The following is a 23,439-nucleotide window of genomic DNA, read 5'->3' on the forward strand; positions in this document are numbered from 1 at the left end:
CGCAAAAACAGTCGCAAAGCCATATTCGAATCATTTATTCTAAAGTACGTACAGGCAGACGGACGGACAGACAGACATGGCTCAATCGACTCGGCTATTGATGCTGATCAAGAATATATATACCTTATGGGGTCGGAAACGCGTCCTTCTGGACGTTACACACATCCACTTTTACCACAAATCTAATATACCCCTATACTCATTTTGAGTATCGGGTAACTTAAAAACTTTTTAATTATCAACACAAAGACATGATATATAAAATACAATCAGGCAGGCTCCGTTTTTCATTTACTTTTGCGGATTACGTTTTCAGCCAAAACGTTTCGTTTTCGTTTTAAGGTGCTCCAGTTTTCACATATTTTTTTATCGATATGTTTCTTTTTTCATCGTTTCTGACGTACAAAAACAGCTGACCTGGCTGCTTTGTAAAAATACAGCGTGATTAAAATGCATTTTATTTTTTCAATTGCTTGTTGCTTGAATTGCTTGAAGCAAAGCGATTGCAGAAATTAAGTGATCTAAGAAGATCTAAACATCTTAGATGCAACACTTGTGTATTTAACATGTCTGACGAACTGTGAGTAACAGCATGCGTATTGAAAATTAGATTAATGGTAAAGCTTTCAGATTTTTGAAGTCATTTCGGATCGACAAAAAAACTTTCAAAATGATTTTGGAGAAAGTTCAACCCCATTTAGGTGTTACCAGGAAGTTATCTCCCTCTACGCAATTGGTTTCAGTAATGCGATATCTCGCCACTGGCTGCTACCAGTGGGCTGTTGCCAAAGACCACCATATAAACATTGTACGCAGTACATTTGGAAAGATTCTTCACAAACTTATTCCGTTGATGGACAGGCTGTTATGTGTTGAGTTCATTTCGTTGCAGATGAATAATCATCAATTGCAACAATCATATGAATATTTCTATCGGAACTTTAAATTGCCTCGAATTGGTGCCTGTGTGGATGGAACTCACAATAAAGCCTGTACAAAACCACTTCGTGTTCTATCATAGGAAAGGATTTTATAGCATGAATTTCATAAAACCCACCAGGATTTCATCTTGAAGAGTTGATTTATGCTTTCCCCTGGATATAAAGAACAAAGCGGTAATTTTGAAATAAAAAATTAATTTGCTGCACTTACATTTTGAAGTCCGAATTAAATTGGGCGGAAAACAGCTGTGCTCACCCAGATGTTCAGTTAAGCGCATGTTACAAGCACAGTCTGAGCTGTTACATGCACATTTGTGCTGTTATACGCAAAAATTTATTACTTGCCAACGTTCCGATAACCAAATCGGAATGCGTCAGCTGCTTACACCAAAACGAAATTTGTTGTTGCTGTGGCCAATTTTGTCCGAACCAAATTTGAGGTTGGGTTAAAATAAAATTATTTATAAAGAAAGCACAAGTTAAATTACCCTGATATTGGCATCAAGTTTATGTTAATGCATCAATAAGTCATCTATTTTTTTTCCTTCGGCAATTAAGGTTCGCTTTGTTGTATAAAAAGCCGTTTACTTTTCATTTCGTCAACGAAAATGTTTTTGTTTTGAAAATGAAGAAATCTTGCGGAATGGGAAAAAGAGAGCCCCAATTTATGTGATTTCAAAAGTAAATCGGAAAACTTTTGTGAAAGTGCAAAACGGAGCCTGGCTGAATAAGTAAGAATACACTTTTAAATAACTCAATAGAAATACGTTATTTCTCTATATTGTAGTACATTAAATATTTTCTGACATTTTGTCACAATGCAAATACATAAAGCGACCACACTTAAACATCCAAACATTCCAGCGCACGTGAAACTCGATCAGCCACTTACATATGTGCAGACCGATAGCGACGTGTGGGAACCACTGAGCATGCACTTTGCAGCCAGCTCGCCAGTGGTTACGCTGAGTGTATTTCGTATGTCCATGCCTTCTGCAGACACATACATGCATTATATAGAAATAAGAACATTATGTATTAGACTTAAGTTCATATTTGTATCCAAGCGACTATGCAGTCACAAAGGAGAATTAAAATGGAGCGGACGTTCCAACAAAAAGATTATTAAAATACCCCTCGATTACAAAGTCGAAGGGATTTTTTAAATCTTCTGATGCTAATATGTTTCTCAGTCGGTTGAAAACGTCGCGTTGATGTTCGTCAAATTCTATAGCCGCTTTTCTGAACATATGTTCATTTTCGCCTTTTAGTATGCTAGTCAAAGGCCTTGCTATCGATAAAAAGTCTTTAATAAATACTCTATAGTAGCTAGCCAAGCCAAGAAGAGAGCATATAAGTGTTTTGGTTCAACGTATTCCTTGATCGCTTTGACTTTTACTGGCATTGTTCTTGCTCCTTTGCTAGTAACGATAAGGCCTAAACATTCGACACTTTCTTTGAAGAACTTTGTCTTCTCTTTGAAGCTCTCATGTTAGCGTCACAAAGTCGATAAAGTATCATGATCGGCCGAGTTACCCGGATTTAAGATCCAATATAGTGAACAACTTTGCTTTCCCGAGATTCGCTAGAATCATTTGAATATTTGGCATCGGGTACCAGTCGGCAATTGTACGTTCATTGAGTTTCCTAAAGTCAATAACGAGACTCTTAGTTTTGAAGGCAGTGCCTCGTTAGAGTTCGAGAATGCATTACGATTCTTCAGATCTTATAAGTGATAAAAATACTCATTTGTAACTGTTATACTTTGCTTCGGTCCTCAACCATAAACGAGTTTATTTGTACCATACAATTGATCAAAGCTCCAAGTGACATTATGTCCTGAAAACCTTCTCGTTTGTTTTGCATTGAACAATTTTTGGTAATGCGAAATAATGAATCTTACGTTCCCAATGTTTATGTTGGTTTTTTTTTTACCCGATACTCAAAATGAGTATTGGGGTATATTAGATTTGTGGTGAAAGTGGATGTGTGTAACGTCCAGAAGGAATCGTTTCCGACCCCATAAAGTATATATATTCTTGATCAGCATCAATAGCCGAGTCGATTGAGCCATGTCCGTCCGTCCGGCCGTCTGACGTCTGTCCGTCCCCATGAGCGCCTAGTGCTCAGAGACTATAAGAGCTAGAGCAACAACATTTTTTATCCATTTATCCATTATGTAAAATGTCACTGTAACAAGTGTAATTCGAAATTTCGCCAAACCCCTTTCCGCCCCTACAAACGACGAAAGTTTGTGTCGTTCACAATTTTGAAGATACGAGAAAATTAAAAAAAGCACAATCATAGAGAATGACTATATCTACCGAATCTGGGTCAGATCGAATCTTTATTATAACCAAAAGGAACAAATCAATTTGCAGTTGCTACGCAGCGACCGACGACACGTTCTGACTGATTTTCTATCTCGCACGCACTTTTTATCTTTGGCGCATTGGCCAATGTACGCTTGAGTTCTTATTAATTAATTATTATTTAAACTACATTAATTGTGCTTAACGTCAAAGTCAGATATCAAGATGCCAGACCGCTTCGCAGAGTCGCCGGTGTTGCCACACCAGCGAACGACTCTAAGATCTCTGTTGCTGAGGGGCTGCGATACCGGCTGCCACAGTACTCCCCCTAGAAAAGTTACAAATCTTCAGTTTTGTCTTTTCTTCTCATAAGTCCGTAATGGGACCTTTGATAGCTGATCGTCAGAAAAGGTAGTCTCGGAATTCGCCATTAATGCTGGCTTGAGCCTGTCGATTGAAATAGCTGTCTCTTTTCCATTAATGCGGATAGTGAACACCCGGTCTGATGACTTGGATACAATCGGGTATGGTCCTATGTACTGCGGCTCCAAGGGTTTTTCTACAGCATCGGTCCGGACAAAGACATGAGAACAATTGTGAATATCCTTAAGTAGAAAGAGTTTGCGCTTGTGATGCGAAGCTGGATTTGGCTTCACCACCTGCATTCTTCTCCTGAACTGGCCTGCAAAGTCGAGTGGTTCCGACGGCACATCCACTTCGGAAAAGTATTCGTTGGGAAGACGTAACGTATAACGATAAAGAATGGAGACAATAAAGACAAGTTTATCAGGCGTCGAACTGACGAAGTAAGAAAAATTAAAGAAATTAAATGGGGACACGTTAGAACTGAAGACATTCCATCAGATGTAGGATCAAGGGGCATTAGTGCAGGTAAGCTACAAGATTTTAAGATTTGGTGGATAGGGCCTCAATGGTTGGCGAAATCTAAGGAACACTGGCCAAAAGAGGAAATTGAAGAAAAATTAGTTGTTGGCACAACAATTGTAATAGCAAAAAATAACATTTTGTATGAATTATTACAAAAATATTCGTGTATACATAAACTAGAAAGAGTCATTGTATATGTATTGAAGTTTATTCAAATCAAAACCAAAAAGAAAGAATTTCCTCCATTTTTGACAGTGAAGGAGATTAAGAGCGCCAAAGTATTAACAGTAAAACAACAACAAGCTATCCAATTCAGTTCCGAAATAGCTATCCTAATTAATAAAAAGAAAGTAGAAACAAAAAATAAATTATTAAGCTTAAATAAAGAAACATTGCACGGTGGAATTAATCTGATGCGAAACTATATCCAGCGAAAATTTTGGTATTTGGGCTACGAAATTTCTTAAAGAAAAAACTTTAAGAGTTTGTCACCTGTGCTAGGTGTAGACAAAATGTCGCACCCGTTTCCAAATACAGGAAACGCCGGGCCTTACTATATCCGATGCTCTCAAAACCGGGGCAGCAATCCTATAAGTGATATATTGCCGTATTCGTGAGCATGGCGACAAAAGCTATTCATTTGGAAGTAGTCACCGAAGTTACTTCAGATGCATTTCTGGCTTCACCTAGAAGATTTTCTCAAGAAGAGGAAAATGTGCAAAAATCTTTTCAGGTAATGAACCAACTTTGTGGGAGCTTCGCGCAAATTAAAAGTCGAATATCAAAGAGCCCTTAAGAAAAACATAAAAGTGGTGCCAATATTAGAAAGAGAACAGATCGAGTGGCACTTCATTTCCCCGGCAGGACCTCATTTCGGAAGTATTTGGGAAGCTGGGGTAAAATCAGTGAAATATCACTTGAAAAGAGTAATTGGGGACAATAATTTAACCTATGAGGAAATGTCCACTCCATTATGTCAAATGGAAGCGGTATTAAATTCACGCCCTTTGCAGCTACAAATGATATTGACGATCTGGATGTATTAACACCAGTTAATTTTATTATTGGAATGCCAATATTTGGCCCGATTAAGACAATTTGTGGAGACTAATTCAGAAAATGAAAAGAGAATTTTGGATTAAACGGAAAGAAGATTATTTGCACACACTGCAACAAAGAAATAAATGGAAAATAGGAACGCAGAATATTAAAAAGGGACAGATTGTATTAATAAAAAAAGAAAACTGTCACCCAGCTATATGGTCCTTTGGAAAAATAGAAGAAATACATAAAGGTAAGGACGATAGAGTCAGAGTAGTAACTATAAAACATCAAGACGGGTTGATAAAACGACCTATAACTAAAATTTTTCCATTAGCTGGAATTGAGTCAGAAACGTCGGAAACGTTGGAAGGAAATATGAAAAATTTATTAGAAAACCAACATAACTTAGATGATTTAATTAAGAAACAAACATCCGTGGTAAAGTCAACGGTAAATATCCTCATAAGAGCTACCCAGGAAATAAATGTGAACTTTAGAAGTATGAGCGCTAGGGTAGATAACATAACGGAAGCATTAAAGGAATATTTTTATGTGTACAAAGAATGTATAAATTTCTTTATGGTAACAAAGCAACTAAGCTCCTTGATTAAATAGTGCGATAAAATTCAATCAGCAGTTATTAATCTACTGATAGATATTAATCATGGTAGACTAAATCCAAATATTGGTGCTTGGAACAGAATTGAATGAAATTTACAGCCTATTAACAGCGAAAGGCATTTTTGTTGATAACAAATTAATTCTGAATGTAAAGATTCCCCTGTTTGGTAGGCACGCATCCCATTTATTTAGGATGATTCCAATGCCGGTTGAGCATGAACAAGAATTGGTCAAGGTAGATTTGAGCTCCAGGTATTTAGTATATAACTTCGAAATTGATTCCTATCACTCGATGACTGAAGCTACCTTGAACAAATGCTAAAAATGGCAAACAAATAGAAGAGTATGCGAAAGTAATTGACCTTGGAGCAATGCAAATGACATCGTGCTGAAGTTCATAATCAGTGCATCAACAATGGCTTCGACTGGAAATTCATGCCGCCTCGCTCGCCGCATTTCGGCGGCTTGTGGGAGGCAGCAGTGCTGATCAAGAATATATATACTTTATGGGGTCGGAAACGATTCCTTCTGGACGTTACACACATCCATTTTCACCACAAATCTAATATACCCCAATACTCATTTTTTGTATCGGGTATAACAATAAATACCCGCAAGTTTGGGTATTGCTTGAATAGGCCGCGATGACTGCAGAACTGTTACTGCAAAAATATCCTGAAAAGAAGCTAGCTCCCACGCTTCATAAAATTCTGGCATCTGTTCAAATTTTAATTGAACATCAGAGCCTACCAATTGGAGAGATGTCAGAGGAAGCCCAGGAAACGAGAAACAAAGATTACAAAAAATACAGGAATATGGATACGTGCAAGACATCACGAATTAAGCAAAACCAAGACCTTTTCAACATGTTGACAGCCTCTTCAGATCACTATATATCTCATCCATTAGATAAATCCAAATTAAATCGGCAAGCACTTATTCTTCAGAAATTATAAGTTTGTTAGCTATTCCTCCCAATAAACAGGAAGTAGAGGATTTTTCAAAATAAAAAAAATAAATAGTTGTTTTTTTAGCTTTTTTAAATTATGTTAAGTTGAAAATTAAATAAAAAATAATATTTTATAGTAAAAACCAGCATTAAAAGTTTTTTATCGATAAAAAAAAATAAAAATCGAGCATTTTACATAGGAAAATATGCACCGGCAACAAAATTCAACTTTAACCACTGTGGTTCCGCTTGTATGGAAGCGCGGACAAAAATACATCTAACAGCAGTAGAGAGCTGAAAGTTTTACAAAGCCTCTTAAATAGTATTTGTAGTGGCAAAAAACTGCCAACCAATTAACCCCAATTAATAAAATGTAACAAATAAATAAACAATAACAATTTATGAGCAAATTAAATGCTAAAATATTTACTAGGGTTGCAGTTTCAAAATGTTGGTCGGACCGTAAAAGAAGGTAATTTACTATAAAAATAAATATACAAGTAAATATACTATATGTATATTTGTTAATATTCGTGACATTTTGCGGGTATGATTAAGTCTGCATTTCTTCATTTCTCCATTCCATTCTAAATTAAAAGAGAAATTACTTTTATGGGATCCGCTGGTAATAAATTATGGCTTTGATTTTCGTTGCTTAATGCAGATATAACGCACTTATCCATTTCGACCAGCTGAGCTATGGAGTTGAAGACTCCATAAAATTAAGTTTTTCACGGCCACATGGAGCACTTTCCGCCTTTTTCTGGGATCAATTTTGGGTACATTTAAAAAAATGTTGTATTCACATTCATATTGTAAAATGGAAGATTTCTGGCGTTTGTAACGCATCCAAAATACAACAATTTTTTTTATCAAATGTATTCAATAGGTTGAATAAGCACATTCAGTTCAGGAATAAAGCCGTTGTTTTCAATATTTTGTTGTACAGCAGTAATAACTTCGCGAACTTTTTCAGTGTTTGTGCCCTTTTTGGAGCACCATAAATTAAAAATATGTAGGCGTGCGAATACCATATGTCAGTGTGCCATACACACAACTAAAACCTTAAGTAAACATAAAAATCACGCACATAAAAGGAACAAAAACAAAGTTTACATAAAACATTAATTTTAAAAGGTCTAACACACAAATTCGTTTTTAATTATTTACAAAAATAAAATAAACACCCTTTACTTCAATATCCATTAATAACTTTGTAAATTGCAATCATAACAAGAACACGCGAACGACTTGAAGCTGACTTTTTCTTTGAGAACTGTAGCTTTTTCTTGGAATTGCTCTAAACACGTGTTCATGCGTTTTGTTCTATTTTAAGAAAGTCCCGTTATGTTTCCGGAAAAATCCAGTTTGCCATTGCGAAGATTGAACATTTTAGAGACAATTTGCTTACAATTTTTTTTTATACGTTATCATAACTTTTTTGATTTTTGGCCTTTGGCGGAACCACAATACATTGGTCCATTACCACGATCAGAGAATGGAAATGAATATGCAGTCACCTTAATATGTGACTTAACAAATTATTTAATAGCCATAATTCCACTTGTAAACAAAAGCGCAAAAACAGTCGCAAAGCCATATTCGAATCATTTATTCTAAAGTACGTACAGGCAGACGGACGGACAGACAGACATGGCTCAATCGACTCGGCTATTGATGCTGATCAAGAATATATATACCTTATGGGGTCGGAAACGCGTCCTTCTGGACGTTACACACATCCACTTTTACCACAAATCTAATATACCCCTATACTCATTTTGAGTATCGGGTAACTTAAAAACTTTTTAATTATCAACACAAAGACATGATATATAAAATACAATCAGGCAGGCTCCGTTTTTCATTTACTTTTGCGGATTACGTTTTCAGCCAAAACGTTTCGTTTTCGTTTTAAGGTGCTCCAGTTTTCACATATTTTTTTATCGATATGTTTCTTTTTTCATCGTTTCTGACGTACAAAAACAGCTGACCTGGCTGCTTTGTAAAAATACAGCGTGATTAAAATGCATTTTAATTTTTCAATTGCTTGTTTTGAAGCAAAGCGATTGCAGAAATTAAGTGATCTAAGAAGATCTAGACATCTTAGATGCAACACTTGTGTATTTAACATGTCTGACGAACTGTGAGTAACAGCATGCGTATTGAAAATTAGATTAATGGTAAAGCTTTCAGATTTTTGAAGTCATTTCGGATCGACAAAAAAACTTTCAAAATGATTTTGGAGAAAGTTCAACCCCATTTAGGTGTTACCAGGAAGTTATCTCCCTCTACGCAATTGGTTTCAGTAATGCGATATCTCGCCACTGGCTGCTACCAGTGGGCTGTTGCCAAAGACCACCATATAAACATTGGACGCAGTACATTTGGAAAGATTCTTCACAAACTTATTCCGTTGATGGACAGGCTGTTATGTGTTGAGTTCATTTCGTTGCAGATGAATAATCATCAATTGCAACAATCATATGAATATTTCTATCGGAACTTTAAATTGCCTCGAATTGGTGCCTGCGTGGATGGAACTCACAATAAAGCCTGTACAAAACCACTCCGTGTTCTATCATAGGAAAGGATTTTATAGCATGAATTTCATAAAACCCACCAGGATTTCATCTTGAAGAGATGATTTATGCTTTCCCCTGGATATAAAGAACAAAGCGGTAATTTTGAAATAAAAAATTAATTTGCTGCACTTACATTTTGAAGTCCGAATTAAATTGGGCGGAAAACAGCTGTGCTCACCCAGATGTTCTGTTAAGCGCATGTTACAAGCACAGTCTGAGCTGTTACATGCACATTTGTGCTGTTATACGCAAAAATTTATTAATTGCCAACGTTCCGATAACCAAATCGGAATGCGTCAGCTGCTTACACCAAAACGAAATTTGTTGTTGCTGTGGCCAATTTTGTCCGAACCAAATTTGAGGTTGGGTTAAAATAAAATTATTTATAAAGAAAGCACAAGTTAAATTACCCTGATATTGGCATCAAGTTTATGTTAATGCATCAATAAGTCATCTATTTTTTTTCCTTCGGCAATTAAGGTTCGCTTTGTTGTATAAAAAGCCGTTTACTTTTCATTTCGTCAACGAAAATTTTTTTGTTTTGAAAATGAAGAAATCTTGCGGAATGGGAAAAAGAGAGCCCCAATTTATGTGATTTCAAAAGTAAATCGGAAAACTTTTGTGAAAGTGCAAAACGGAGCCTGGCTGAATAAGTAAGAATACACTTTTAAATAACTCAATAGAAATACGTTATTTCTCTATATTGTAGTACATTAAATATTTTCTGACATTTTGTCACAATGCAAATACATAAAGCGACCACACTTAAACATCTAAACATTCCAGCGCACGTGAAACTCGATCAGCCACTTACATATGTGCAGACCGATAGCGACGTGTGGGAACCACTGAGCATGCACTTTGCAGCCAGCTCGCCAGTGGTTACGCTGAGTGTATTTCGTATGTCCATGCCTTCTGCAGACACATACATGCATTATATAGAAATAAGAACATTATGTATTAGACTTAAGTTCATATTTGTATCCAAGCGACTATGCAGTCACAAAGGAGAATTAAAATGGAGCGGACGTTCCAACAAAAAGATTATTAAAATACCCCTCGATTACAAAGTCGAAGGGATTTTTTAAATCTTCTGATGCTAATATGTTTCTCAGTCGGTTGAAAACGTCGCGTTGATGTTCGTCAAATTCTATAGCCGCTTTTCTGAACATATGTTCATTTTCGCCTTTTAGTATGCTAGTCAAAGGCCTTGCTATCGATAAAAAGTCTTTAATAAATACTCTATAGTAGCTAGCCAAGCCAAGAAGAGAGCATATAAGTGTTTTGGTTCAACGTATTCCTTGATCGCTTTGACTTTTACTGGCATTGTTCTTGCTCCTTTGCTAGTAACGATAAGGCCTAAACATTCGACACTTTCTTTGAAGAACTTTGTCTTCTCTTTGAAGCTCTCATGTTAGCGTCACAAAGTCGATAAAGTATCATGATCGGCCGAGTTACCCGGATTTAAGATCCAATATAGTGAACAACTTTGCTTTCCCGAGATTCGCTAGAATCATTTGAATATTTGGCATCGGGTACCAGTCGGCAATTGTACGTTCATTGAGTTTCCTAAAGTCAATAACGAGACTCTTAGTTTTGAAGGCAGTGCCTCGTTAGAGTTCGAGAATGCATTACGATTCTTCAGATCTTATAAGTGATAAAAATACTCATTTGTAACTGTTATACTTTGCTTCGGTCCTCAACCATAAACGAGTTTATTTGTACCATACAATTGATCAAAGCTCCAAGTGACATTATGTCCTGAAAACCTTCTCGTTTGTTTTGCATTGAACAATTTTTGGTAATGCGAAATAATGAATCTTACGTTCCCAATGTTTATGTTGGTTTTTTTTTTACCCGATACTCAAAATGAGTATTGGGGTATATTAGATTTGTGGTGAAAGTGGATGTGTGTAACGTCCAGAAGGAATCGTTTCCGACCCCATAAAGTATATATATTCTTGATCAGCATCAATAGCCGAGTCGATTGAGCCATGTCCGTCCGTCCGGCCGTCTGACGTCTGTCCGTCCCCATGAGCGCCTAGTGCTCAGAGACTATAAGAGCTAGAGCAACGACATTTTTTATCCATTTATCCATTATGTAAAATGTCACTGTAACAAGTGTAATTCGAAATTTCGCCAAACCCCTTTCCGCCCCTACAAACGACGAAAGTTTGTGTCGTCCAAAATTTTGAAGATACGAGAAAATTAAAAAAAGCACAATCATAGAGAATGACTATATCTACCGAATCTGGGTCAGATCGAATCTTTATTATAACCAAAAGGAACAAATCAATTTGCAGTTGCTACGCAGCGACCGACGACACGTTCTGACTGATTTTCTATCTCGCAAGCAAGTTCTTATTAATTAATTATTATTTAAACTACATTAATTGTGCTTAACGTCAAAGTCAGATATCAAGATGCCAGACCGCTTCGCAGAGTCGCCGGTGTTGCCACACCAGCGAACGACTCTAAGATCTCTGTTGCTGAGGGGCTGCGATACCGGCTGCCACAGTACTCCCCCTAGAAAAGTTACAAATCTTCAGTTTTGTCTTTTCTTCTCATAAGTCCGTAATGGGACCTTTGATAGCTGATCGTCAGAAAAGGTAGTCTCGGAATTCGCCATTAATGCTGGCTTGAGCCTGTCGATTGAAATAGTCTCTTTTCCATTAATGCGGATAGTGAACACCCGGTCTGATGACTTGGATACAATCGGGTATGGTCCTGTGTACTGCGGCTCCAAGGGTTTTTCTACAGCATCGGTCCGGACAAAGACATGAGAACAATTGTGAATATCCTTAAGTAGAAAGAGTTTGCGCTTGTGATGCGAAGCTGGATTTGGCTTCACCACCTGCATTCTTCTCCTGAACTGGCCTGCAAAGCCGAGTGGTTCCGACGGCACATCCACTTCGGAAAAGTATTCGTTGGGAAGACGTAACGTACACCCATATAGCATCTCTGCTGCTGATGCCTTAATGTCCTCCTTGAAGCACGTGCGGAAGCCCAGCATGACGGCTTAATGTTTAATGTTTAGAGTTCAACTATGGACAGTTAAACTGTGTAAAAATAGGAATGTACAAAACATAAGATTATCTGCTACTGGAAAGTACGGTAATACAGTGCAAGGCCGAAAGAAGTAACCTTAAATTATTCATTAAAGAAGATTTTACTTTGGAAGCGCAAGTACCAAGGAAAAAAGATGGAAAAATTTATTGTAATCGCGGCAAAGGCTACGGAAAGATTCATGGTCAGAGTAGTTTGAATGACAGAGAGGAAGACGGAGAGGAAACTATTGCCTAGTCGGGCGGGATGGGACAGCAATACTGATAAGGATAAGGATTCAACCTCGCCTAGGAGAAGTTTGTGGAGAAAGAGAATTCCATGACTAGTTCTACGGCTTTCAGGAGAGTGCAAGTTAATGAGGCGCAGCCGACTCTCATAAGAAGGAAGATGACGAGAGGGGTCCCAATTAAGTCCGCGCAGGGCAAAGATAAGGAATTGTTTTTGAACGAACTCAAGCATATCTTGATATTTTTGGTAATGGGGAGACCAGATACAGGAACCATATTCCAAGATAGGCCGTACAAGAGAAACGTAGAGTAGTTTAGTGGTAGAGAGTCAGAAAATTCCTTCGACCATCTTTTTATAAAGCCAAGGACTCCTTTGGCTTTATTCGAAATAGCGGATATATGAGAATTAAAACATAAGTTCGGAACAGAATGAAAAGTCATTAACTTTGTACAGGCGTTCCAAGGAAATGTTATTAATTGTAAAGTCAAAAAGGTAAGGCTTGTTGCGATGGAAGGTCATGACGTTACATTTGGAAATGTTAAGAGGAAGAGCGTTAATAGTACACCAATTGTTGAGAGCGTCGAGATCTGATTGAAGAAATAACGGGGACACCGGATCGCTGTAGGAAAAACATAGCTTGAAATCGTCAGCATACATTAGGACTCGTGAATTCGTTAAAACTTGGGGAAGATCGTTGATAAAGAGGTTAAATAATAAGGGCCCGAGATGGCTACCTTGCGGCACACCCGAAGAGACAAAAACTTGTTTAGAAAGAGAAGATTGGAAGCAGACATGCTGAGAACGATTGCAAAGGTACGCATTAGTCCAGTGAAGAAGTTTAGTCGGAAATCCTAGTAGAGATAGTTTGTGGATGGGGAGATTGTAATTAACTGAATCGAAAGCTTTACTAAAATCAGTATAAACTACGTCAGTTTGACATTGCTTTGCAAATCCGGCAGTTACGAAGGAGGAAAATTCAAGTAGGTTAGACGAAACGGAGCGACGTTTTACAAATCCGGTCTGTGATTCTGATAACAGGGAACTACAAAACTGTTGGAGCTGAGAAGTAATAATTTTTTCGAAGAGTTTAGGAATGGCAGATTAGTTGGAGATACAATGGTAGTTTGAGAGTCTGATTTAGACCCCTTTTTATGAATAGGAAAATCACCAAGCTCGAGGTTGAACAGTTTCAAGAGGGGCGCGCAAAGAGAATCCGCACAGAGTTTGAGCACGGCATTGGGAACCAAATCTGGACCGGTGGAGAAAGAAAGTTTACATGATTTTAAATTAGTTAGAAGGCCATCATAATCAATAAAGGGGGGGTGGATACCACTTCAACTATTAAAAGGGATAGTATATGTGTGCGAGGCAGGATAGACGTGGGGTGAGGCGAGAATAGAGGGCAAGAATTGCGTTTAGAGTTAACAAACTTAAAGAATTGTTTAGGATCTCGTTTAAAGTTGAGCTTACATTTTGCCAAATAACTATTATAGCATAGGGTATTACAAATTGAAAATTTAGATTTTGTAATTGAATACTTAGAGAAATCTGACTGCGAGCCAGACAGTTTAAACCTCTTATATAAACGAGATTTTATATTCCTTAGGTTTACTAGCCGCGGAGTGAATCAAATAGGGCAAGAAAGATTTCTGAGAGGGAAAACTAATGGAACAAAGGTAGGAAAGATGGAAAAAACAGTGATATAGAAAGCGTTAGTGGCGGGCTCGATCTCGCGAAAGTCGTCGAGGAATGACCAATCTATCAGAGAAAGTGCGCTATTCAAAGAGGTAAAATCAGCCCTCTTGAAGCTAAATATAGCTGAAGGCTTTATGCAGGATTTGGTGGGACCAGGTGAAGGCAGCTGGACATCTATTTCCAGGGTAGGATGGTAAAGGTCTTCGGGAAAAGATAGAGGGGAACCTCTGCGTACTAAATTGTTCGTAGAGTCGGTAGTAAAGACAAGGTCTAAAATCCTACCAATGCTATTGCATATGCCGTTTATCTGACCCAATGATGAGTCGGACAGAGAATCAACGAAATCGTGCTGTTTGATTGGGAACATCTGGTTGGAGTCTTTGGATGGAGACCAGGAAATATTTGGAAGATTGAAATCTCCGAGGACGATAAAAAAAATTGGACTCATTAAGTTGGGAAGTTGAAAATTCAGAGGACGGTGGGATGTAAGAGCACGATATAAATAGATTTATCGAGGAGAGTCGAAGCTTAACTACTATAATTTCAATATTGTTATGAGCTTCGACAGAAAAAAGTTGGCATGTTATGTCAGAACGGACAGCAATCAGGACACCACCACCACGAGATGGACGATCCGATCTATAAATGTTAAATTTGTCAATAAGGATTTCAGAATCAGAGATTGAGGGATGAAGCCAGGTTTCGGAGAAAGCGATAATGTCGGCCTCAAAAGTTGCACTATCAGTATGAAACTTGTTGAGCTTGCTGCCCAAGCCACGAACGTTCTGATACGCAATCTTTAACGTACTAGGGAAAGCTAGTTTTTTGCTACAGAAGATGTAGCAGACGGAGTTGCAGATAGAGCAGATGGAGTTGGAAGAATACCTACTCGATGATCCGGGCTGGTGGGACGATTTGTAAAGAGGTGACAAATCGTATGCACCGGCGAGAAAGAGGGGTCGAGCAAACTATTAACATGCTTATCAGGGACGAGAATTTTAAAAGAGGAGATGTTTCGCTTAACCTTGAAGTTAAATTTGGTAACTACGAGACCCGCAGAATTATCTATGTTGAGTTTAGACAATATAAAGTTTCGGACCATGACCTCCGTAGCCGATGCCATGAGTCGAGAGACGAAAATAGGTTTTGAAGGAGCAACCGCAGTAAGAACAGATAGGGGGTTCACAGAATTATTTGTTGAGACGGGAGCAGTGGACGTAAATGTTTTAATTGGGAAATCACTAGTTATGGGAGTTGAGGTTGAGGGAGCCTCAACATCCCTCCGGACGGCAGCGTTAGCGGCTTCAAGTAGGACCACGGAAGCGCTTGCGACGGCTTCCTCGATGACATTCGGGCCGACGTCCTGGTCAAACACGGGCGGGGGAGTGGCCGGTTGGCACATCAAGGAGGCTTTCATGGACCTGTGCCAACGCTCGATCATGCCATTTGACTGGGGGTGGTATGGCGTCGTGTGAATGTGCTCGCTTCCTAGCATATTCGCCAGAGACTTAAAGAGTGCAGACTCGAATTGAGTACCTTGATCGGTTGTAATGGACATCCAAAACGTGATATCCATCGCGACCATATTGCTTCACATATGGTCTCTGCAGTCATATCCTTCAGCGGCACAGCCTCCGGCCAGCGGGAAAAACGGTCAATCATTGTCAGACAATATTTGTATCCGTCAACAAAGGGCATCACAACAATGTCTAGATGTATGTGATCAAACCTGCCATCGGGGACGGTGATCTTTTCCGGAATCAGAGCGTTGTGCTTATGAATTTTGGCTCGTTGGCACGGAAGGCAATTCCTCGACCACTCCAGAACGTTCTTACGCATTGACGGCCAAACGTACTTCCGAGAGATTTGCTTGAGAGTTGACCTGCCACTTGGGTGAGACAGTCCGTGAACGTTAGAAAATACATGGAATCGCAAAGATTGAGGAATATATTTCCGAGCCGTTCCCGTTGCCATGTCGCAATAGATGATGTCCTCGTCAACTGGAATTGCTTGTAGGTTTAAAGACGTGTCTCCATTTAAAATGTCAGGCAATTCGATGTCCGTTGCATGAGCAGTTTCAATAGCTTTAGTATCCAGAGTCGTCGGCATGGTGATGGCGTTAATCCTAGAGAGGGCATCGGCAACTACGTTTTCAGTGCCACTCACGTGCACGATTGCAGTGGAGTGTTGGGATATAAAACCCAGCTGCCGCAGTTGTCTCTCCGACGCTTTTTCTGGCTTCTGGTTGAAGGCATATATCAGTGGCTTGTGATCAATTTTGATCACAAAGATCCTAGCCTCTAACATGTGCTTGAAGTACTTTATAGCCTCGTAAATCGATAACAGCTCTCTATCATATGTGCTGTTCCTTCTTTCAGTTGCACTGAGTTTTTTGGAGAAGAAACCGAGAGGATCCCAATTTCCTTTCGTGTTTTGTTCAAGCACAGCTCCAATGGCAGTATCTGAAGCGTCCCACGTGAGACTTAGTTCTGCATCAAGACTGGGGTGAGCGTGAGGGTTGCGGCGTTAGCTATACTATTTTTGCATTTTTCAAATGCTTTAATGGAGCTTGGCGTGTTCTTCATGTTACGTGTCAAGTCGTTGAGTGGCGCCTGTATTTCTGATGCATGATGAATGCAGCGGCGGTAATAGTTAAATATACCGAGAAAACGACCTAATTCGCACCCTAATTGGCTGAGTGTACTCAGTAATTGACTTCACTCGATCCTCTGGAGGCTTAACTCCGTTGCCGTTGACTAGGTAGCTCAGGAATGTCACTTCAGGTTGTGCGAAACAGCACTTCTTCTCGTTGATGCAAAGTTTATGCGATTTTAAGATTTGCAACACATTATCCACGTGTTGTCTGGTCTCATCCATTGAGTTGGACATTATGAGAATGTCATCAACGTGACAAAACACGTATTCCACCTCTTGGAAAATCTGATCCATGAAGCGCTGGAACGTTTGTATCGCATTTTTAAGTCCAAATGGCATTTTTACAAATTCAATTAGCCCAAACGGTGTGCATACTGCTGTCTTTTCGATGTCCTCTTGGGCCATCGGTATTTGATAGTATGCTCGTTCGAAGTCTAGTGTAGTGAAAACGTTTTTGCCTTATAGACGGTCAGCGATCTGGAACGGTAATCGCATTGAGCTTGCGATAATCACCGCAGGCGCGCTATCCACCACTGGCTTTCGCTTCCGTGTGCAACGGGCTGGCCGATGAAATTTTGGAGTATCTACAGATCTTGTTATCGATTAGTTTATGTATCTGTTCTTTAGCTACATACAGTTTCTCCCCCATCAGGCGCCTGGGTCGATCTGCTACGGGTGCTCCAGTTGTTGTTATGTAGTGGCGAACTAAAGGTGAATCTGATGAGTTCGTGTTGTCGAGGGTGCAGTTATCGGTGTGTCGGTCCTTGCCTTGATGCGTTTTGTCGATATTTGGCGAAAACGGCGTCTCCCTCCAGTTGTATTGACACCAGGTCAAATTTGTGATCGTCGCGCACCACATTGGGCAAGTTAAGGAGACGCTCCAGTTGCGCGAACCAAAGCTGCGGATTGGATTTATTGAATTTTGGAATGATGATCTGAGCTATATGTTGAGAGTTTGGAGCTGTTGGCTGTGCGGCTGCTACTTGAAGCTGTTGCAGTTGCTCTCTTAACTCATTTAGTGTGGCCTCCGTGTTCGCCATGTTTGTTGCGTCGTAAAATTGTTCACCGTTTCTGCCGTTTTGTCTTTGATCGAGGAACGCAAAAAATTGTGCTGTTCTTGCATTTGCGGTTGTTTTTTAACGTAGGGGTCACCACTTTGGCGCATTGGCCAATGTAGGCTTGAGTTCTTATTAATTAATTATTATTTAAACTACATTAATTGTGCTTAGCGTCGAAGAGGAGCCATACTGACTATGTATCGGGTAGAAATGTAATGTTGCGGTCGCAGCAGCAACTCATAAAGTTACCCTCGTTTTGGTTATAATTTTCCATTCAAATCCATTTTATTAAACTTATACCAAGAATTCTGCCTGGATGAGTGATTATGTGCACCCTCCATCTAATATTGAATAAATATCTTTCTATACTATTAAAGACCATAAAAAAGCAAGAAAGCAGCATTAAAGTTCCTATTTTAGTCTCCGGTTGTTACTACATTATTGTATCCTAATGAGTCTAGTATTTTGATGGCTTCTAAAAAATCTATTGCGCGCTTTGTTCGGTATATGCAGCCAATTAGTAAGAAGTGGTTCGTTCGGCTGGGTCCAATGCTTTATTTTTTACTCATAACTTGTGACCAAATTGATATTATACGAACATATTCATATCTATGTTAAACTTAAGGGGATTTAAGGTTAATGCAACCTTAGCTAACAGCTGGTGAAAAAATTAAATTGATTCAGTCAATTATCAAAATGTTATTCAGTATTTCGTAAAGTGGCTATTTAAAGACAACAAAATTTTGGTTCGGGTATTGAGACTCTTGAAAAATATTCTAAAACGAGGGGGAACGTTGTAAGTTGCTGCGGATACCGCAACTCTATATTTATACCCGATACCTAGTCAGTATGGCTTTCCTCCGGCAGACGCCGCTAATATTAAACGACACGAGACAGAAAATCAGTCTGAGCGTGACGTCGGGCGCTGCGTAGCCACTGAAAATTGATTTCTTGCTTTTGGCTACAAAAATGATCCGATCTGATCCAGATTCAGCAATCTGATAGATATGGTCATTATCTATGATTCTGTGTTTTTAGTTTTCTCGAATGTGCAATATTGTGGATGCAACAAATTTTCGTCCTTTGTGGGGACGGAAGGGGGTGGGGCGAAATTCTGAGATATACGTTTTATAGTGAGATCTAACAGAAGTGCGGATACCAAATTTGGTTACTCTAGCCTTAATAGTCTCTGAGATTTGTGGATGCCGCAGATTTTCGTCATTTGCGGGGTCGGAAGGGGATGTGGTGAAATTTGGACACGAAACAGTCAAGGTCCGATATCACAGGAGTGTGGATACCAAATTTGGTTGCTCTGGCTCTTATAGGTTCTGAGATCCTTGAACTCATATTTTGCAATTGGCAAAACCGACCATGCAACCTGTGTGTTAGAGAGAGACAGAGCGAGAAAGAATGAAATTGTTTTCTTGATTCTGGCTATAATAATTATACGATCTGGTTGAGATATTACACTTTAAAAGATATGGTCATCCTCTACGGTTCTACGTTTTTGGTTTTATCGTATCTTTAAAAATGTGGATGCCACAGATTTTCGTCTTTTGTGGGAACGGAAGTGGCGGGGCTAAGATTTGAAATATTTTTGTAGCAGTGACTTATCACAGAAGTCTGGATCCAAAACATCGTTGCTCTAGCTCTTATAGTCTTTGAGCACTAGGCGCTAATAGAGACGGACAGACGGACGGACGGACAGACAGACAGGGCTCAATCAGTACATATATATACTTTATGGGGTCGGAAACGATTCCTTCCGGACGTTACACACATCCACTTTCACCAAAAATATAATATATCCCAATACTCATTTTGAGTATCGGGTATAAAAAGTTCTTGTATGCTGCCAATGTGAACACACAATGTGCCAATGTGCTGTCACATGAGCAGCGGAGTGGTGCATAAATACAGCAGTGACCTTTTTTGACGTCTCCAAACTGAATGAGTAGCTCTAGCGCCTGGCCAAGCGGGTGGAGCAGTTAGAGACAGAGGCATCCGAGAATGATAATCTGAAGTCTAAAATATTGGCACTGGCACACGTGCCATTCTATGTAAATAAGCAACTCATAAAAGCTCAATATGAAATTTTGAAAGAAGCTATGAAAACAAAAAACGTAGAATCGGATAGAATGGCAATATCTTCTAGACTGCAGAATCTGCACCAGATCGTATTATTATTATAGCCAGAACGATGAAAACAATTTAATTTTCTCGCTCTGTCTCTCTCTAACACACACATTTCATGGTCGGCTTTGCCTAGGCTTTTGAGCGCCTAGATCTCAGAGACTATAAGAGCTAGAGCAACCACACTACTGTGATATCGAAGCTGTTCAAGTGTATTTTAAAAATTCGCCCCAGCCCCTTCCGCCCTCGCAAAAGACGAAAATGTGTGGCATCCGCAGATCTCAAAACATTTTAAACTAGAGCAACAAAATTTGGTATCCTTACGCCTGTTAGATCTCACTGTTACATGTATATGTCAAAATGTCGCCCGTCCCCTTCTCCCCCACAAAGGACGAAAATCTGTGGCATCAACAATTTTAAAGACACCAGAAAACTAAAAAAGTTCAATCATAAAGAATGACCATATCTACCAGATTGCTGAATCTGGATCAGATCTAATCATTTTTATAGCCAAAAGAAATAAATCAATTTGCAGTGGCTACGCAGCGCCCGAAGACACTTTCAGACACGTTTTCTGTCTCTCCCGCACGCACTCTTTGTCGCTCAATGTAGCCATACTGACTATGTATGTATGTTTCGGGTATAAATATAGAGTTGCGGTCGCAGCAGCAACCCACAACATTCCCCCTCATTTATTTTTTGCAGTCTTGCGACCTAGAAGGTTCTCAAGTCTCGATCTACGCTGTGCACGGCTTAAGACTGTGTATTTGTTGTTAGAACATTTTAGGATTCAGACAAGCTGAGCAGCCGAACGAGTCGGTAGGCAGCCGACCGCGGTGAGAGACGAAAAAACTAAAACTCCCACGCCCTCTCTCTACGGGGCGTTATGAAAAACCCCGCCATAGAACATATTTTTGGTAGTCTTTGCTATAAGGTATATGTTAAAAGGTGAACATAATTATAGAGTAAATAGTAACATTAATTGTAATGATAATAATATCAAAAATAATACTTTTTTAATCAATTAAAAAAAAATAAATCCATGTTAATCGAACTCCATTTGATCCAAGTTTAATTTGATTCAGTTTAATTCAATTAAGTATAATATCACATAATAAAACTCGAGTTTAAATCAAATTAGTTAATCCAGCTTAACGAATTACGGAGTTTGTAGTGATAAGATAGTAAGGATCAGAGAAGGAGACTAGAAGCGACCTCGACGTCCAAAATGAGAGGAGAGCTTTAACGATCCAGCCAACATTATTTGTACTTAATTAAATTAAAGTTGTAATCTTAAGTAATATTCATCAATAAAGACTAAATTTAATAAAAACCAGTGCCCTGGATTAAGGAATAACTACAAAAAATCCGAGGCCACAGTTTTTTTAAAAGATTGCAAACGGAAACACATCAAACTAAAGTTGTTTTACAAATATTGCGAAAGTTCAGTGAGTTGTTGTGGGATTGTTTGGAGCATTCTGGAAAAAATGTCTAAGAAAGTCTGCTCCGAAAAAATTCAGACGAAAAGCATAGCAGCGCGAGAGTAAGCGAAGCGGCAGTAGGCAGCTACGGTAAAAAGGAGGACAAAAAATCGAAGCAAACCGAATCAAGAGGAATGCAGGATCGTTGGCGGTGGATATCATCTGGGCAAGGCGTAAGGCGTACAGCAGAGAAGGTAGTTAGCGTTTCGCAGGTGCTGGACGGCGCGCCGTCCCCGCTCTTACATATTTTCTGTCTCGCTCTTACGCACTCTTTGTAGTGCGCTCTCTGGCGGCTAGGAGACATCCTGACTGAGTTTTGGGTATAAATGTAGAGTCGCCGTAGTGCGACTCCCAACGTTCCTCCCCGATAAACTTTTAATTTTATGTGACCTTGAGCTTTGTAAGAATAAAATATTTCGCAAACTCGCTGACCGTCACATTAAGTAACTAATTGGGTTTAAGCTTAAGCTCTTAAAAAACATATTCACACTTCATTTACATTCATTCTATTATCTATATACAAAAGATCTTTCGGTCATGGGTAATTATGAATAGAAATCAGTGTTCTGTTTTCGAGTTTTCTGGTTTAAAGTTAAATATTCATATTTTCTATCTTGCGGTTGCCTACGTAGCTGTATCCCTCAATAAGCTTTATGTTTTATAATGCTTGTTTTTGCATGCAGACACGTGTATGTATGTTTTTTTATATTCATTTATTTGCCTCGGTGATATACTTAACCACGACTAGCAACTATGATTTTTTGTTTAATAGAAAAATCACTTCCCTAGAATGTACAAACTCTGCATGATCTTTTTTTTTGTCTTTTCGTTTTTCTTCAATGATAATCATTATTTTTGAGTAATTTGATGAAACTTACACTTAATCATTATTTTAGATCAAAAAACAATAAAACTCATAAATAATTACATATGGATAATTTATTTTTTTTTATTTATTAAATTAACAAATTATCTGTTAATAATGGTACTTAATGACAAAAGGCGGAAAAAAGAGAAGTTAAAAGTTAGCTAAATTTAAGTGATTATAAATATTGCTTGTAATCAGTTTAAGAGACAGTTCAGGGGATAGGGTATGGCAGAGGGAGTTATAATTATGGCATAAAACCCTAAAAGGTTCATGTTCGGCATAATTAGACCTACATATGGGTAAACGGATAGCCCTAAAATTACGGGTAGCTCTAGATGGGACAGCCAAGTCAATCTGACCCAAGAGAGTTTGGGAGTCAACAATCCCGAGAAGGAGCTTGTGCACGAACATTACGCCATTGCATATTCTGCGATGGGGCAACGACGGCAGGTCAATAAGATTTAGCCTAGACCGGTAGGGTGGCAAGATTTTACCCGAGTCCCAGTTTAAGTTACGAAGGGCAAAAATTAAAAATTGCTTTTGCACGGATTCAATAACAACCTACTGCTCTTTATACTGCGGGCTCCACACACAAGAACAATACTCCAATATAGAACGTACGAACGAGATGTACAGTTGTTTCGTAACGTACGGGTCGTCAAACTCCTTGGACCAACGCTTGATGAACGCTAAAACACATTTAGCTTTATTTACAGTTGCAGCTACATATATGGCTGTTAAAACACATCTTATGATCAAAAAGGACTCCGAAGTCATTTGAACTCGAAATTCGCTCGAGGACATGATTTCCTAGAACATATGAGACAAAATGTGGAGCGCGACGGTAAAATGTCATAAGATTGCATTTAGAAAGGTTCAGAAAAAGAAGTTTAGTTTAACACCAAAATCCAATCT

General features: G+C 38.9%; 1 protein-coding gene and 1 long non-coding RNA gene across 16 annotated transcripts in view; one reads left to right on the top strand and one right to left on the bottom strand.

Annotated features, from left to right (window-relative positions):
- Nucleotides 1–23,439, bottom strand: part of mmd (disintegrin and metalloproteinase domain-containing protein mind-meld) — a 557,313-nt gene that overhangs the window by 285,911 nt on the left and 247,963 nt on the right. The gene's annotated exons all lie outside the window — the stretch shown is intronic.
- On the top strand, nucleotides 8,675–9,472 carry LOC117184637 (uncharacterized). Its single transcript, XR_004470047.1, has 2 exons — nucleotides 8,675–8,901; nucleotides 8,952–9,472. It is a non-coding gene; the product is annotated as an uncharacterized lncRNA (long non-coding RNA).

This window comes from Drosophila pseudoobscura, chromosome X (assembly GCF_009870125.1).
Source record: "Drosophila pseudoobscura strain MV-25-SWS-2005 chromosome X, UCI_Dpse_MV25, whole genome shotgun sequence".
Lineage (NCBI taxonomy): Eukaryota > Metazoa > Arthropoda > Insecta > Diptera > Drosophilidae > Drosophila > Drosophila pseudoobscura.